The 16,600-nt window shown below is 41.9% G+C and overlaps 1 long non-coding RNA gene across 1 annotated transcript in view; it reads left to right on the top strand.

Annotated features, from left to right (window-relative positions):
- The first annotated feature begins 5,187 nt into the window (after nucleotides 1-5,187).
- The window catches only part of LOC130597201 (uncharacterized), a 56,035-nt gene continuing 44,622 nt past the window's right edge, over nucleotides 5,188-16,600 (top strand). The window contains exon 1 of the long non-coding RNA XR_008971694.1: nucleotides 5,188-5,345. This is a non-coding gene — a long non-coding RNA (uncharacterized LOC130597201). The remainder of the gene's footprint in view (nucleotides 5,346-16,600) is intronic.

Genomic DNA, 16,600 nt, shown 5'->3' with positions numbered 1-16,600 from the left:
ACCCAGAAAATGATGCTGGTAGGCAAACCTCCTAGCTCAGACAGACCTCTGCAACAGTCAATCCATGGAGAAGTATCCCTTCATGCCCATGCATGAAGGACCACCTCCATGCCAGGATGACAACAAAAAACTCTGGAAACCCTTTTTTCCTTCTTCCCAAATGTCAGTTTAATCCATTTAAAGTATTTCATCTGTATATTATAGATTGCTCTGGAATTTTCTGTCATAACTGCTGTCAATGACACAAAATAAACAAGAGTGTATAGTATGTGAACCCACTGTCACCGCTTTGTCTTATCTCTCTGCCAAAGGAAGGACGTTAGGAGTCTTCTGCTCCAGATACCTACAACCCAAACCTGCTGCCTCCCATAGACTTGTGAACACAAATTTTCATTGAGGGCACGTAAAATGAACACCCACAGGAAAGAATGCTACTGTGTTCCCTTTAAGCTGTAGTACTATCCAGAACTAACAGTACCACTCATTACAATGTTTGTATCACCCCAGAAAGCAAAGAAAGAGCTGTATGGCAGCTGACATCAGTGCTACAGGCTTGGCCCAGTGAAAACAGAAGTGCATAGGTAATGCAAAGCTAGATAGACAGACAAATAGACAAACTTACTTTCAATGTATCTGAGACTTCTTTGAAGACTGTGATGTTCATTTAGTTCTAATAGTACCTTGTCCCATAGGACTACACAGCAAAGTTTGGTGCAACAAGTAACGAAGCTGAAGAAACCTATCAAACAATGCAATAAAGTTTATTATGATGTGATGCTAAGAAAGAAGAGATTTCACTAGCTGGTGAAGATTTGTACTGGGGATAGATCCACCTTTACATATTTTCCAGATTTTAAATTTCCCTGCTTAAAATGCACCCAGCCTGAAACTGGAGTCTATTAGTAAGAACTATTACATACACTTGCATAACTGTCCTCTGTCCCATTCACTGCATTTTTTTCCCTCCTCTGTTTCCATGGAAATGGAAGTAAGAAGGTCAGAACATGGTATAGGCAATTGTTTTAAAGATGCTTGAAAGGCTTTGCTGTTCCTCAATTTGATTTTTTTCTGAGAATGGAATTAGGAAAGAAAGACACTTTTGTTACCTTTTGGTGGTATTTAATTTGACTCTGTAATCCCAGGAAGCCAGGAAAGGCTGTTTTACTTCCTTCTACACCTAGGAAGAAGATTCTTCTTGAGGAAAAGTGATGTGGTGGGCAGCCCTGCTGTCTATTTCTGAACACGTTAGCATGGTGCTGTCATGTCACATGCTATGTGACACTGCTATGCAGTGCCTAAAATGTCTGAGACAAGGGCTCTATAAGTACCTGGGAAGGGAGCTTCAAGACTAAAAAAGTCTGATTGCCCATAATGAAATGGGAGTACTATTTACCTTGGGGATGTTTTGATGCTAACTACCGTTACGCTTGGAAAGTACTTTGAGATCCACCATGGGAAATGGCTCTAGATAAAAAGCATTTGCCTTGTTGCTACTACTAAGCAGAAGAAAGATAAAGGTATTAGACTGCTCTCTTTTGATGATTTTCTCCGATTTTATTGTCATGCTGCTAACTTCCATTTCCATGGAAACAGGGCTAGGGAGGCAGTTTGTAGCCATGTGCAAGCTATAGTTATTTGGGAATGACACATGTAAATTTTAGCTGCTGGATGTTGGCTGATATCTGTAAAAATTAAAGCACAATACAAGACGAATGACAAGAGGAAAAGGGACAGACACAGGGAAGGAGAGGCAGAGATTTCAGAGCTGGTGAACACTTCTCCTTCCTAGTAATTGTTATGGACATTTTGTACTTTCTCTCTATGTAACTACCTGAATTTGCCAGGCCTGTACTTGGACCTGGCCTCCTTTCTGTTATTTCTGTTACAGCTAGGTAACATTTCCTGCCCTGGTGCTGAAAGCCCCCAGAAAAACAGAGGCCCCCCTGTGCTAGAACCATGCAGACCTGGAGCAAGACGCATTTCCATAGTGGGAAGGAGAAAAAAGCCCAGGAAAAGTAAAATGATCTGGCTGGATTCACACACAGAGGCTGGTGTAAAATGGTCTTTATCCAGAGCTCATCGCACAGCTCTCCGCCTGCTCACTGCTTGCTGTACCAGTGCAGAGGCAAACATGCCATTGCCACCTCTTTCTCCAGGGCTTTCTGTGCTCTTCCTGAACCTGCGATTTCCTTCCAGAAACTAACTTTCTTGCCCAAGTATTAATTTTAAGTTGCTCTTCTAAACCCCAGGCCTACAGCAGTCTACAAACCATTGCTTCATTAGCTCTTTTACCTGTATGATTGTGTTCCTCCCTGCAGCACTGCTCAGACAGAGCACTGGCTCAGCTAAACCTGGTATGGAAGAGTCATCTTTTGCTCTTCGTAGTGCATGCTAAGCCCCAGCCCATTTGCCAAAGCCACCAGTAGTCCTTCAGAGAGAAGTTTTGCCTGTGAATTTATTTTTTCTTAGAGGTTCCTGATCAAACTGTTCCTCCTATTAACAGTAGTGAGGCATTGTGATAGCAGGACAATTCTGTAATCTCCAACTCACAGTTATGGATATTTTACCTTTGAATTGCTCAGCCTGATAACACTCAGATTGCTCCACCTTTCCACTGAATTCTGTGATCAGCCACCCTCTTTGCTATCAAAGATGTTGTCTGCTGTCATGTAGGGGGCACAAGTCAGACACCACTGTATCAAAAGGGAAATTCATGATGGAATTATTACATTTTAATTACTTAATCTCAAATAAGGTCTTCTATCTAAAACATATGATATTGAATGAACAAATCTTCTATTTTTCACAGAGCAGCAGACACATCACCTTATCGACACCTTACAGTGGTTATTGAGAAAGGTATTCAGCACTGGTTACACTGGATCACAGAGATAACCCTTTAACTCACCTGCATTGCAGGAAACAAAGTGCTGTTGCAGGGCGAGAAAACACAGGATAAAGTCTAAAACACATCACTGCACTACCTACTAAGAAGGAGAAAAATAACTGTTACAGCCAAACCCAGGAAACAAGCCCAAAACCAAGTCTCCTGAAGAAAGACTCGGTTGATCTTTCTGATGATGTGAGAAAGGACTACATTTGAGCAAAGTGGAAGGGATGAATTATGTACTGGAGGCTTTAGTAAGTATGCAAAAGGCTTATATGCTTTTCTATTTGGATACTGTCAAGCCTAAGCAAGATCCAAGTCTCATTTAGGATGTGTGTGTGTGTCCCATTATTTTTTCATTGAACTCCCAGGGTCTATGTATGATTCTTTCCAGTCTAAGAACAGGGAGACTGAAGCACCCTAAGTATCCAGCAAACCCAAAAGCTTGTTGTTCTGTAACTACTTAAACATGTGGGTAACCAACCATGCTCTGGTTGGTCTTTATAATGTTGGAGCAGGCAGCACAAAATCTCCTAACAGCAGATTAGGAGATTTTGTGATCACACATCAATGCATCATACTAAAGAATTAATTTAGTTTATCACAAAATGATTCTACTGTGTTAAATTTGGCCTTCCCCTCCTCCCCCCCCCCCTTTTTATTGTTGTTGTTGTGCACCAGGGCACTTTTAATCATTTGATGTTCTTCTTTATGTGCTTTCCAATAAGAAGAGAAGCACAGAGACATTTAGAGCATTTTATATTACAGTGAAAATGAATGAAGGGATGTAAATTCATTTTACGGTATAGCACTATTCCCTTTGTACCTTAAAACTCAACGGAGTAACACTTCTTTTCTGTGTGTTAACCTCTTCTTCCATCTTCCACCTACCACATACCCCTTCTTTGCTTCACAGCTGAAGTGTACCTTGAGGGAATGTTGCCCCCTCCTTGGACCATCTAAAAGCTGGTAAAGAATTATATAGCAAAGAAGACTGCTGTCACTGGAGTGCAAGCTGTCCCAAAACCATTCCTGCAGGAAAAATCGGGTTTGCATATTGAAAGTGAAAATAAAACAGAAGGCATGAAAAAGATTAGCAGATCCAGATATCCTCTAAACATTCCCCAAATCCTCCATCATGGATGCGTCAAAGGCAGGGAGATGTCTCAGTTCTCCCTTTGTACCAGCTAGATTTCTTCCCACACTCCAGACTGCCCCAACTTCTACATCCACTTGTCAGCCCTCAATGCTCCCCAGTCTCTCCAGAAATCAACTTTGCACAGTGTCAGGGACTGGCAGACGCATGTGTCAGGCATCTCTGGCACTGCAGAACCCCTTTCCATGTGTGAGCAGCCACATACTGAGAGCACACAAGAGGATGTGTTTCCCCTTCCATATTTCTGCACATTAACAGAGTCAGGCAGCAGAGAAGCTCTGTAGGAAATCAGAGTAACCACATGTAAGTGAAACCTATTCCAACCATAGCTAATGAAAAATACCTATAAGCACCATTTCTGAGAGAGCTTGTCAACACCACCATGAAGAAGGCGGCTCACTGGTTCTCCTAAACCAGAGCCTGGACTCTCCTGTGAGTGAGCACTTTTTGGACCTGACTAATCCTATATATTAGGCTTGGTTCCAAAGCACTTCTGAAAAATGCAATTATGATGTAACCAGATAAATATTTTCTTTTAAACCTTTTGACCATCAGACAAGCCCCTGAGACTAACTCATGGTATTGCAACACATTTGGTAACACTTACAGGTTAGCATATACCTCTAGACTATTTAAAAACATCTGTGCTTGCTCATGGGATATGATACTCAGTTCAGAAATTGTTTAAGGTGTTTAAAGGGACACTTTTGAAATATATTAATTCTGATTAGCACTACAATAACAGGAAGGGGGTGAACTCTGAGCAAAGACCAAATGGAAGTAATAAAAGATACCTGAGTGACAAACAGTGTAGAAAACAAAAAACCTCATGACAGAACTCTATATTAAAGGAGTTTGCTCCTGCAGCATCATGAGAGATTACAGTTCAGCAGGGTGTCTGGATCCTCCAGGCTGTTTTGCCTGAGCTAAAGACTGAGCATTAGATGAGCATTAGGTTCAGCTGAAGAGCTGAGAGTGCTGAGCACTTAGCTTCCAATGGCAACCCCAAAATGTGGCACCCCACATCTGGAAGCAAGAAAACAGAAACAATCCTATGGTGGCATGCAAGAGATTTCTATTCCACTTGTGCCAGCTGTTCTTTACTGTCTCACCAGGCAGCAAATGTGCCACAGGGTGGCGAAGGAAAAGGCTCTGGGAAATGTAGATGACTCAATCATTTTGTGGATGCCTAATGTAGATGACTTCATTCCCCAAAATAACTGAACCCAGAAGAAACCTTTAGCAAGCAAAGAAGGCTCCTGAATTCAGTGATTACAAGACAAATGGCATTACATTTGACAGGTGAGTTATTTCTTTAATGCCTCCTTAAAATCTTTTCCATTATAGTCCCTAGACTAGAAGAACTTACAGGATGTTGTAAAAGAAAACCCTTCCTTCAGGAAAGTTATACTTTCTTGGGACGATTTTCCACCAATTGTTCCAATGGTACAAAGTTATAACATTGCACTTCTTTTACTAGCTTTGGACCTTGACCAATTTTCTTTTTCTTACACTGTAGAAATCACCAGGACTCATGGGTGCATGTGTGAATAAAACACATTACTTGCAATTGAGCCGTGTCCAAATTTTTCCTCCTTAACACACTCAATGAGAAATGAAACCAAAACACGAAGAGGAAAACATGTCCCAGAAACGGTAGAGCCACTGCTGTTACTTCACATGCCAGTGGAGCCTCAGACTACAACCTCTCATAGCTAAACTAGCCTTCATTACTCTTCTGTGGCCTCTTCTGAATGTAAGTCTATCCTATGGACAGCTTACACACCCTGGAAATGAAGACCCTCTCTTCGTGGTGGAAGGAGGCAAAACAGTGATCTTGTTGTAATTCTTCCATTCCTTGCCTATTTCTCATCTGAATAGCTAAGTTTGCAAACAGATTCCCACAGCATCTGGGGATCAGTCAGGGGCATAGTTATGTGCACAGAGACAGAAAGAGCTTTTTGCAGCTCCCCAGACTGTAATCTGTCTCCTTGATCTACTCCCACTGAATACCAGATAACTGTCCTGATTTTGTTCTCTTAGGAATCTAGAGTCTAGGGGAACTGCTATGAGTTTCAAAGACTGGAGTTTCTGAAACAGAAATGGTGCTGCTCTCTCTCCCTCAGAAATAAAAGAGAAGGGGAAGAAAAACAAAAATGTGAAGGAAAGAGAGACCCACAATAACAAGTACAAGGCAGGGGTCAGTATACAAGGCCCAAAGCTATCTTTCTTTGCTGTGAAAATTAGGTATCTAGCACCTCTCAGATACAAAGAACTTAACACAGTTCTGGTCAGCTCAACCAAGGAAAACACCAGTGTCCCCAAAAACATTCCCTGTTTCCTCTCTGTCTGGCTGGTGGTGCTTTCCTCTGGGAAGTGCTCTGGTTTCCTGGTGCCATTCCATATGCTGATACCTCCCTGGAGGCTTAACTGCTTCTGTCACCTCCATAGTCTCCTTGACCCAGCATGCTCACTCCTTGTGCTTACTGTGCAAATAACAACAGAAGTAGAAAAAAGTTGGACCCAGGAAATTCTAGAAAGCATTGGCTGAGAAAATAATCAGGAGCCCACTAGGAATCCCTAGCCGTCCTGGTATTGAACTATTCCAGCTTTCCATCACACACCTTTGGCAATTTTTTTTTTTTTTTAATCAAATGAACTATCTGAAATATTTCTTACAAAATCTTTCCTAGTTTAAATATTTTAAAATTGATTAAACTACTTTCTACTTGAAGAACTGAATCTCCATGCTATTAAAAACCCCCCTTGCTCTACTCATTTCCTTTTATTTCCTTTTTAGGTCATGGGTTTAGGATTTTTTTTCTTTATTCCCCCCCCCCCCCCATTCTTTGAAATCTAATTCAAATTGAGCACTTAAGGAAAGAAAGGTGATACTGTATTCTGTACAGTCTTCCTCAGAGTTTGTCAAAGAACTTGGTTAGTCAAATGTTGGCCTTCGTCAGGAATTAACACTCTATTGTGATAAATTATGCTAGGTTCTGGAAGCAGATATATGGGCAGTAAGATCTGACCACTGCATTTATTCTCTAAGACCCCTCACAAACCCATTTATCTAAAATTGCAAACCTATCTATAGAACCTGTGGATGAAGTTCTTAGATTAAGAAAAGGAAGAAAAATGCCATGGTTTCAGAAAGGTGCAGAGGATTGTAGTCCTAATGACAGAACGAAGAACAGAGACCGGAACAACCATTTCATAATGATGGTTCACTTTTCATTAACCTCTCAAAATGATGTCAGTGGTTTCAAATAAGTATGGCCTCACAATCTTCCCTGTGGTGGAGCAATTATGACCTGCTATTGAAAAAGTGGCCTATTTTCTTCATCCCAAGGAACTGCCATCTCATGATTCAAGCCAGGAAGATGAATCAGATGTTTTTGCGGTCTGTTTCTGACTTTACGTGACTGAGAGAAAATCATTCAGCCCCTCTGTGAGGCAATTTCCTCATCTGTGGAAATAAGAGTATTCCTGTTCATGCAAGAGACACTGCAGATACAATTGCAAAGTGCACTGTAAGCAACGGGACAGGGAGCTGCACTGTACTGAATGTGAAGATTCATTCTGTACAACCTCTGAGTACCTTACTGCTAACCAGCCATGTCTGCCAAGCCTTCAAGTCTATCACCCCAAAACTTTGGTGTCCATAATTGCTTTTCCACAGGCTTACAAACATGGGGCATGCTTCTGGAGCTATTATCAGAGACAAGCTGAACTTCAGCTGTGTGTCCCAGACCTATTTTTTTTAAGGTCTCCTGCTGGCTTTTTTCACTTGGGGACTTTGTCTTAGGAAAGGGTTAAGCTTTAGGAAAGGCTTTTTTGTGTTGTGTATGCTGTAACCCAGAAGGACATGCTGACTTCAAAACTCTGCTTTCGAGCAGCAGAATTGTAAATACGTGTGGCTTGCACTTCAGAAATGGCTACAGGGTTGAAAGCTGGGCTGGATGCTAGGAGGTTTTTTTTTGTCATGGACAATTATATTTGCAGTTATGCATGGTCATGAAAATAAATCAGACTTTATGCTTTGTGGCAAAGGAGAAAGCTTGTGGGACTCAGTTTCAAATGACTCCTCAATGAATCAGTTACCCTGAGGGGCAATACCGGCAGTTGCTGGTGGTGCATAGTGGGCTGGGTAGAAAAGGAGGATGTCTATCATTGACATACAAAAGGAAGGCAGTCAGTTTCACATAAAATAAGCACAAAGGAGATTAACATCCTCTACTGTTTGTGTATTAAGGGCCTGCTTTAACATCTCTTGGTTAAAGAGAATAGCTCCTCAAACAGATAAGTTTTATCAAGCCATGCAAATAATCACTCCAAGGCCTTCTCCGTGGGAAGATACACATCAAGGGAGAGATTCACCAGTCCATCCTCTCTGCATGGTTGTGTGTGTGCATCTTGCTCACATAGGAGCAAGTATGTGATTGTCGGTGTTGTTTATTCAGCTATTTTTCCCCATCAGTACTGCAGCTTGCATCTAGCCTTAGTGCCCTCTGTCTTCTAACCGCTGATCAGCAATTGAATATTTGAAATATTATTGCTAGGACATCTTGAATCTAAACCAGCATCCTGAAAAGGAAAGCAGCCACCAAAGAGCACATGAAAGTTTTCATGCAGAAAGGAAATGAATAATTGCTCTTGCATAAAAACAAAGCAAGCTATTAATCTTACCTGCAAGCCAAAAGAGGGAAATTGCAAAACAAAAAATACCCCCTGAAACGAACAAACCAAAATCTTGTCATCATCTGAAAGTACAGCCAACTCGAAGAATACCTCGTACTGCAGCTCCAGTAGTTGCCTTGCAAGGGGCACAAGTAAGAAGTAAGTCAACCTGCTCGTAGAAACTCAGGCAGTTGCAAAGGAAACAAGAGTTGCAGAGCCACTTCAGTTTTGAGAAGTTGCATCCTTTCTCCATGTTCTGCAAGTGCAGAAGAAATCCATTACCTTTTACTGGCTTGGGTCACTGCTGTTTTTCTACAGGCTATTCTGGACACTGTAAAGTTGAAAACATCTATTATATGCTCTGTAGTATATGCCTTTTAGTTCTATATAACATGCATGCACATAACAAAAATACAGAGGAACATATATAGCTTCAGGTGGGTTAATCTGAAATGCTGTATCTTTGTGAAAATCTGTTGAGAGAGAGGATTCAGTGTACCAAAGAACCAAATATTAGGCAACATTTCTCAGCAGAGGAAAACCTACCTGGTTCCATGCAACCCTGGCAGTATGGAACTGTCTTTCTCTTTTTATTTTTTCTTGTGATTTTTTCTGACTGTGGTGCTTTACTGACACTGGCTAACCTCCTAGCTCCCTTGTGTCCACTATGCGCTTCCACCAAACCACATTTAGTGCTGTTCTCTGGCCATAAGGACATCACAATCTGACCCTTTGTGCTTATACTTCAGTTTGAGTTTTTATTAATTTGAATAAAAGATATGTTTTACTTTCCAGTGTACAGTTCTTAGCTTGGGATAAAAAAACGTTTAATGAAAGCTGTGCTGCCTCCTCCCACATGGAGAGGGATGGATTCTGTAATTGCACGTGACACTATATGCTTCTGCTACTCCTCAGTGACCACAGAAGTAAATCTAAACAGATACAGACAATAACACTGCAGCCTACCCATGCTAAATGTTATTCAAGCAAGCCAGTATCCATCCATGTGCTTCTACTTCTCATCAGCCTGCCTGGAGAGGCAGTTTTGGGCATTATAGCCATGCTCTTCTTCCTTATGTGGAAATGATAGGCAGCTAAAGTGGGTCATGTCTTTACCGCTAGGTTCATGGGAAATTTTCGTCCACAGATGGGTCATTATATAATGGCTTTACTGCAGAGTAATGTACGATTACTGTTCTTGAGATACTAAAAAAAATCAGATAATACTGCTTAGTCCTAAGCAGTTATCAGGTTTTGCTTCAGTATGTTGGAAATCCTTTGCATAGCAGAAGCCTAGTACACATGTATATATAATTTAAATTGTATCTAACATAAAAAATGGTAACAGAAATTTGCTGATGAGGGTGGTGAGTCACAAGGGATTTACAAGTAAAGTTTATATAATTTCTTAGGAGGAAATTATTTTCCCACTCTTAAATGAGTACAGAAAGATCCCAGAGAGAAGCACATCCACATAGGTGAGACAATATAGGCTGTAAAAGGCTTCCTGGAGGCTGGGAAGGGAAGGGCACTTGGGATACAGCTAGTTTTAGGAGGGCCGTGACAGGAAGGACGCAGGAGGACTTCAGTACTTCTGTGAAAAGCCTTAGCAGCGGTGTCATTTTAGGGCTGGAAAGGAGCTGAACAAGGTGGTAGGGCAGTGTCAGGCTCTGATCCAAGGCTCTGCTGCCTCCTGCACCCCCAGAGGGCTGAGCCTGTTCTGTCAGGATTCACACCCAAAATAGGAGAAGGGGTCCACACACTTATAAACAGCCAGTTACCAATACTGCAGAAAACACTGAGCTTTAGCAGTGTGGTGCACACTCAAAGGATGTAGAGGGAGACAGGAGGCTTCTATGTTACCGCTGTTCATTGCACGAGCCTAAAGTTTAGCTCCTCAGGCAGGAACTGTGGTTGCTGAGAGCTGGTGGAGAGCTTATCCTGGCCACAGCTGTAACACAGTCAGAAAATGGTATCTTTATCTGTGCTCAAATCCAAAGCTAATGTAATCATCAGCAGTGCATTTTTAGCACGGGGTTATATTTGACCCTGTTCTCTGCTACCATCCCTTATTTGTTTAATGTCAGAGTGTGTTTGGAGCTGTACAATGGTAAAATTAAATATAGTCCCTGTACTGATGATGTTATGTTCATAGGACTGCAAAAAGTTTACTTCTCAGACTGCATGTAAGAAGAACTAATTTACCCAGGAGCTTTTGATGAAGTCTGCAATAAGACCACAATGCAGTCTCAGTTATCAGCCCGAGTTCTTACCTTTTGTAAGTCTGAAAAACATTCACTTTTTGAGCTGAAAATGTTCATCTCTGCTTTCTGGTCAGAAATAAATTAGTGAGCTTTATCATTTCAATTGTCATTGAGTTATAGAAGAGTATAAAACATGTATCTTTTTTTGTGTTGTAAAACAAATTCTTGCCATGCAGTTGGGGTTATTTCAAGATAAACAACAGCAAAAAAAACCCATCTGAGATCTCAGAAATAAAATCTGGCAAGGCCCCAGTTCAGCTACAGATTGATCCCTCGTGCTGTCTTTGCTCAGAAAAATAATTTAGCATGGACAACAAGTTGAGTATGGGCTCACATCCCCTTCAGGTCCATGCTAAAGTTATAGTTAAGTGTGTGACAAATTATTGTGTGGGGTAGGAATGGTCTACTGAATTGTGTCCCAGCTGTATTTCTTGTCTGGAAAAAGAAAATGTCTGAACAGGAGCTGGGATAAAACTAGGTTCATAGGACAGAGAAGAGACAGGGTAAGTCTGCAGTGAAGACTTGACCCAAGTTCTTGCTGTAGCTCAGCAATTCCTAGAGCTGCAGAATCTGGGAGGCGAAGAGGGAGCATGGCTGTGTCATGTGGGGATGCTGGCCTAGCACTGCCCACAAAATATTCTCAAAATGCAGGCAGTCCAGGACAGACAGAATTATTAGATGCTTTTTCCTCTTCGGATCTTCCAGTCTTCCTCACCCCACAATGACAGATCAGGGAGCCAGTGAGCTGTTCTGCAAGAACAATTTTACCCCAGGACTCTGCATCTGCCCAGCAACCAGTTTAACTGTGTCAGTTTAACTTCAGCTCAAGCTGAAAAATCACAAAACAATCCTAAATTAACAATTCGATTTTCACTGTGCAAATCTAACATTTCTGCTGCTATTATGTCCCTTATCTCTGTTTACTTTTTAATAATTAGGACCCATAAATGATGAGCTAATGTGACTCTCTTGTTCACATTTAAAAAATAGACCACATTGTTACACAATCCATAAACACCAAAATGTCCCATTTTCTACTTTTTTTCATGGAGGAAGACTCTTGAGAACTTGTAGATTCTCAGCTGTCAGGGTCTGCTTTCCCAGGCAAGGAGTCTGTTTCAGGCTTGCTCCACTCCTGTACAGGATTTGGAACTATTTTTGTCTATCTAATGTGACTTTCCATATCACAGCACTTTCTATCAGGATGTAAATCTCTGCTTTCAGGATGGTCCTCTTCATTTGGAAACCACAAGTTGTGCTCAACAAGCTAAACATTGGACCTGATGTGAACTTGTTAACTAATGTGACCTAAGCAGAGGCAGCATCAGGTTGCCTCCTCAGCTGGAGGTCACTTTGCGAAGTCTGCAGAATCCAAAAGCAATGTGAACAAAGCTTTCCTGTAAAACAGAGACACATTAACTCAAGGTTCAGAGTACAGAGCAGCTGTATGAATGGAAACCTCTGATTAGGGGTTGCAAAAAACGGTTAACATTTAGCCAGCTTATCTGCTGACAAAACATTGCTAAAGCTGTTCCTTAGGTTCTGATTTCTAAATGGTACATAACACAAGTAGGGTATCATGGGGCAATTTCTTCTGGGTCTTTCAGAGCTGAGCAAAACCATAAAAATACACTGCCAAGTATATTTTGTTCAGCTTTAGCTTGTCTGCTTTTCAATTCTGTTCCCATCTTTGGTGTTCAATAATGCATATGAGGTATCTGTTCTTTCAACATTGGAATGAAATGGGGAGGTGGAAATGGTTTAAAACCTTTTAAATTGCTGAAACCTTGTTTGTGTAAGGTTTAAAAAGGCAGCTAAATAGTTCTGAGCAAATAAATTAAAACTCTGCTGAAGACTGATTTGAGAGATGAGAGCGTGCACTGCTGCTGTTAGCCCAGCAGCCTTGCATGCAAACATTGGAGCACACTTCTGTGTTTGAAGTGTTAACAGTGCATCGGCGAGGTGCAGCACCCTAATGTCGAATTATGGCACCTCCTCATCTATCAGGAGGAACAGAGAAAAGCTGGAGCAATGCTGAAGGAGCTCAGTGTTGTCTTCCCCCCACTCAGTGGCTCAACGCTATGTTATATTGACGGTGCACATATTGTGTGTTCCTGCTGGGAGCCGCCATGGCACCAGGTCTGGAGAGGGGACCCCAGTGCAATGTCCTTGTCCTCACTGCTCTTTACAGCTTCTGCCAGGGATTTCTTCACATCAGGGGCTGATCTGGGCCAGAGCAAGAGATGCAAGGCTCAGAGCTTTCCCATGCTGTCTGCTAAGTCATAGCACTAAGCCAGGGCATTAGAAACACTGCACAAAGCCATTCAGTGTCTATCAGGTTTTTACCGAGTCTCCAGTTACTGTCTGTTTTATTTTGTTGTCTTTCCTTCTGCCTATCTCATGTTGCAGTTTCAGTCTTCTGGGATTCTTGCAGAAATGGAGCTGGCTTAAAAACTTACCAATTTGCAAAAATTACCTCTTGCTTCTTGATCAGCTAATTGGCCATACCATGCTGGGCTGAAGCAGATTCATTCTGCTGATTTGTGGTCATGGGAAATAAATAAATGCTCTTTACCTGAAGTAGAAGTGGATTGACTCCACCTATGTGCATTTACCCCAAATTGCATCAGTGTGAGATTTCATAGAACAAATGTCAATGAATCAGGTCCCTTTTTGAATTGCTATTTCTAGGGTCACTGGCAAAATTTGCTAGGGTATTGGTTATCCCTGGCGTGCTCAGGAGGCCAGAAAACGCTTTAGTTGAACCATGGTTGTTTTCTCTGGGGTATTTTTCAAGCATTTGTGGTGACAATATGGCTGGGGCTGCAGAGAGCTTAGCACATCCCTGGGTACCAGCCTTGCTCAGTTGATCCCATTTCTGCATCCATAAGTCTGGATTTAAGCAAACTTCTGGTTCTGGTTGTTGATTTTTGTGTACTCAGTTGACAGTTGGAAGAACCACAAGGCTGGTTTTGTGGTTGTCTGCAGGTGAAGGATGCATGGCTGTTGTTGCAGTTGTCCGTGGGCAACCCGAAAGTATTAGACTGCCTGTGTGCTGCTGTGAGTGTGAATAGGCCATCATTTTAGCAAATGCCATCCTACTGCTTCCTGTGCTCTCCCATCTGCCCAAGCTCTTCTCTTTCTGCTATGCTGCAGTCTCCTTGAAGGCAGGGAGCTCCTGTTGGCTTTGTGGCTATTCTCTCCTTGGCATGGTGGTTCCAGGGGCACAAAAATACTGCCAGCTCCTGCAGTAATAATACTAAATGATTACTACTGCTGCCATTGCTGCAGCAAGCAAAGGTGCAACCTAGGGGTCTGAGCTGGACTAAATGGCCTGGCCTGCTGTGTCCTGTCATTAAAAGAGACATAATGGGAGCAAAGAAATTAGGTATGGCCCTGTGGAGTCAATATGCCTATCTGTTAATATGCTTATCAGTTAATATGCTTGCTTGCTCAAGAACAAGTGTTGTGAGCCTTAGGCTAAGATCTGTAGATGTTGTGCTGGGTAGGTACTATAGTAGCAGTAAGAGGGAGAGTACTGAGGACATCTACACTAGCTCAGCTCCACTGTTCATACAGATGTGGTGAGAGGGCACAACCAGAGGTGTGGCCATTTTCTTCTGGAGGGCAGTGGGAAAAAGGGAGCAGATTAAGGATGGCATACGACTTCTTCCCAAAGGCAAAATTAGAATAAAGAAGAATACATTTGAAATTGAAAGACACTTTGAACAACAAGACCCAGAAGGAAGGAAAGGAAGGAAAGGAAGTGGATTTGACTTGGCTTTCAGTATTTCAACTTTATTGCTTTGATAAGAGATACAGAAAAATTGTGAAAGCTTAAAAACTGTCACAGGTTGAGAAAATGAAACACCTGCCCCTGAGTAGTCATTAGCATCTCTGTGTTGTGAACAGAGATCAATACTACTTGTCTGCAATGGCAGATGATTCTGGCTTTTGCACTCTTAATGTCAGCCCTAATTCCCTTCTGGTTCAAAACTTACCTGCAAGACTTTCCTGGGAGAAGAGGCACAAGTGGAGCAGAATGGGTGGTGTGGGGAAGAATGTGCCCAGTCAGCCTCTGTACTCAGCCCAGACCCATTCTGGCTATCACTAAAGGAGGTATGTAGGCAGATTTAGGAAGGAGCTTCAAATGCCTACAGATGATGAGTGGTGGCCAGCGCAAACATAAGCTAGAGTCAGGTCTTCTTAGAAAAATGCAGTGTGAGGCTCATGTTCAGGAGCACTGAAGAAATTAATGAGGAAGATATTAGTGTCATTTAATCATACATCTTGCTGAATGTAACTTTCCATTCAGTATATAAATTTTTAAAGCTATCTTTAGTGGGGATAGGATCTAAATTTGAAGTGATGCTACTGGTATAATGATCTGATAAAATGAAAAATCTACAGTGTTTTATTTTTCTTGTCTTTAACAAGGACTTTTCTATAAATTAATGTAGGTACAGACCATGAACCTTGTGCCACTTCAAGGATTTTCTTTACTTAAAAGGCTGTTTAATAACTCTCCAGATACAGGAATCAAGCAGAAGCTTAAGACATCTGGCTGTGCTCAGTGTGCAAGCATGAAACAAGAGTGAGACAAAGAAGTAACTACTGAAGGTTAACAGGGACTCAAAAAGACACTGGACAAGAAAAAAACTAGTAGACAGAGGCACATCTAAGTCAGCGTATCCCCTGAGCTGAAGTACTGAAGGATGAGAGAGTGCTTGGGGGAGTATCATATGGCCTGCCATTCTCCTATGGAGACGGATCCCACTGATTTTCTGCAGCATATCCTTAATAAAAACAGTTATTTCCTCCCCTCATTTTCCCTCCAAAATAACAGAAACATGGAGGATTAAGGGAAAAGAACTCATGAGAAAAGCCAAGTGATCTCAGAACAGAATATGTTTCTGGTCAAATATGTTCTCCTGGAATATGGAAGACCCAGCTAAAAATCCTTCTTCACTGCTGAGTAAAGAACTTGAATGCTGAATCAACCACAGTCAAGAATGGGAGCCCCATCTTTGGACTGACAATTCCCTCTTCAACATTTGTGTTTTTCTGCTGTGGTTTTCACAAGGAACATCAAATGCCTTCAGTAAATTTTGCTGCAGAAATGGCAAATTGTGGTAATCACATAACTTTGTGCTGGACATGAAAAAACGTTTCTAGCCCTCTTCCAGTATCACACAGTATCCACAGTATGGAAGGGACCTCAAAAGATCATCTAGTCCAATCCCCCTGCTGGAGCAGGAGCACCTGGATAATGTTACACAGGAATGTGTCCAGGCAAGTTTTGAATGTCTCCAGGGAAGGAGACTCCACAACCTCCCTGGGCAGCCTGTTCCAGTGTTCCGTCACCCTCACTGAGAAGAAGTTTCTTCTCAAGTTTAAGTGGAACCTCTTGTGTTCCAGTTTGTACCCATTACCCCTTGTCCTATCTGAGTAGAGCCTGGCTCCATCCTCGTGACACTCCCCCTTTATATATTTATATACACTAATAAGGTCACCCCTCAGTCTCCTCTTCTCCAAACTATAAAGACCCAGCTCCCTCAGTCTTTCCTCATAAGGGAGATGCTTCACTCCCTTAATCATCTTAGTTGCCCTGTG

The sequence above is a fragment of the Pezoporus wallicus genome, unplaced genomic scaffold (assembly GCF_028554395.1).
Source record: "Pezoporus wallicus isolate ANWC-B61680 ecotype Strahan unplaced genomic scaffold, APGP_CSIRO_Pwel_v1 scaffold_2696, whole genome shotgun sequence".
Taxonomy (NCBI): Eukaryota; Metazoa; Chordata; class Aves; order Psittaciformes; family Psittacidae; genus Pezoporus; species Pezoporus wallicus.
This window is presented reverse-complemented; position numbering and strand designations above follow the sequence as displayed.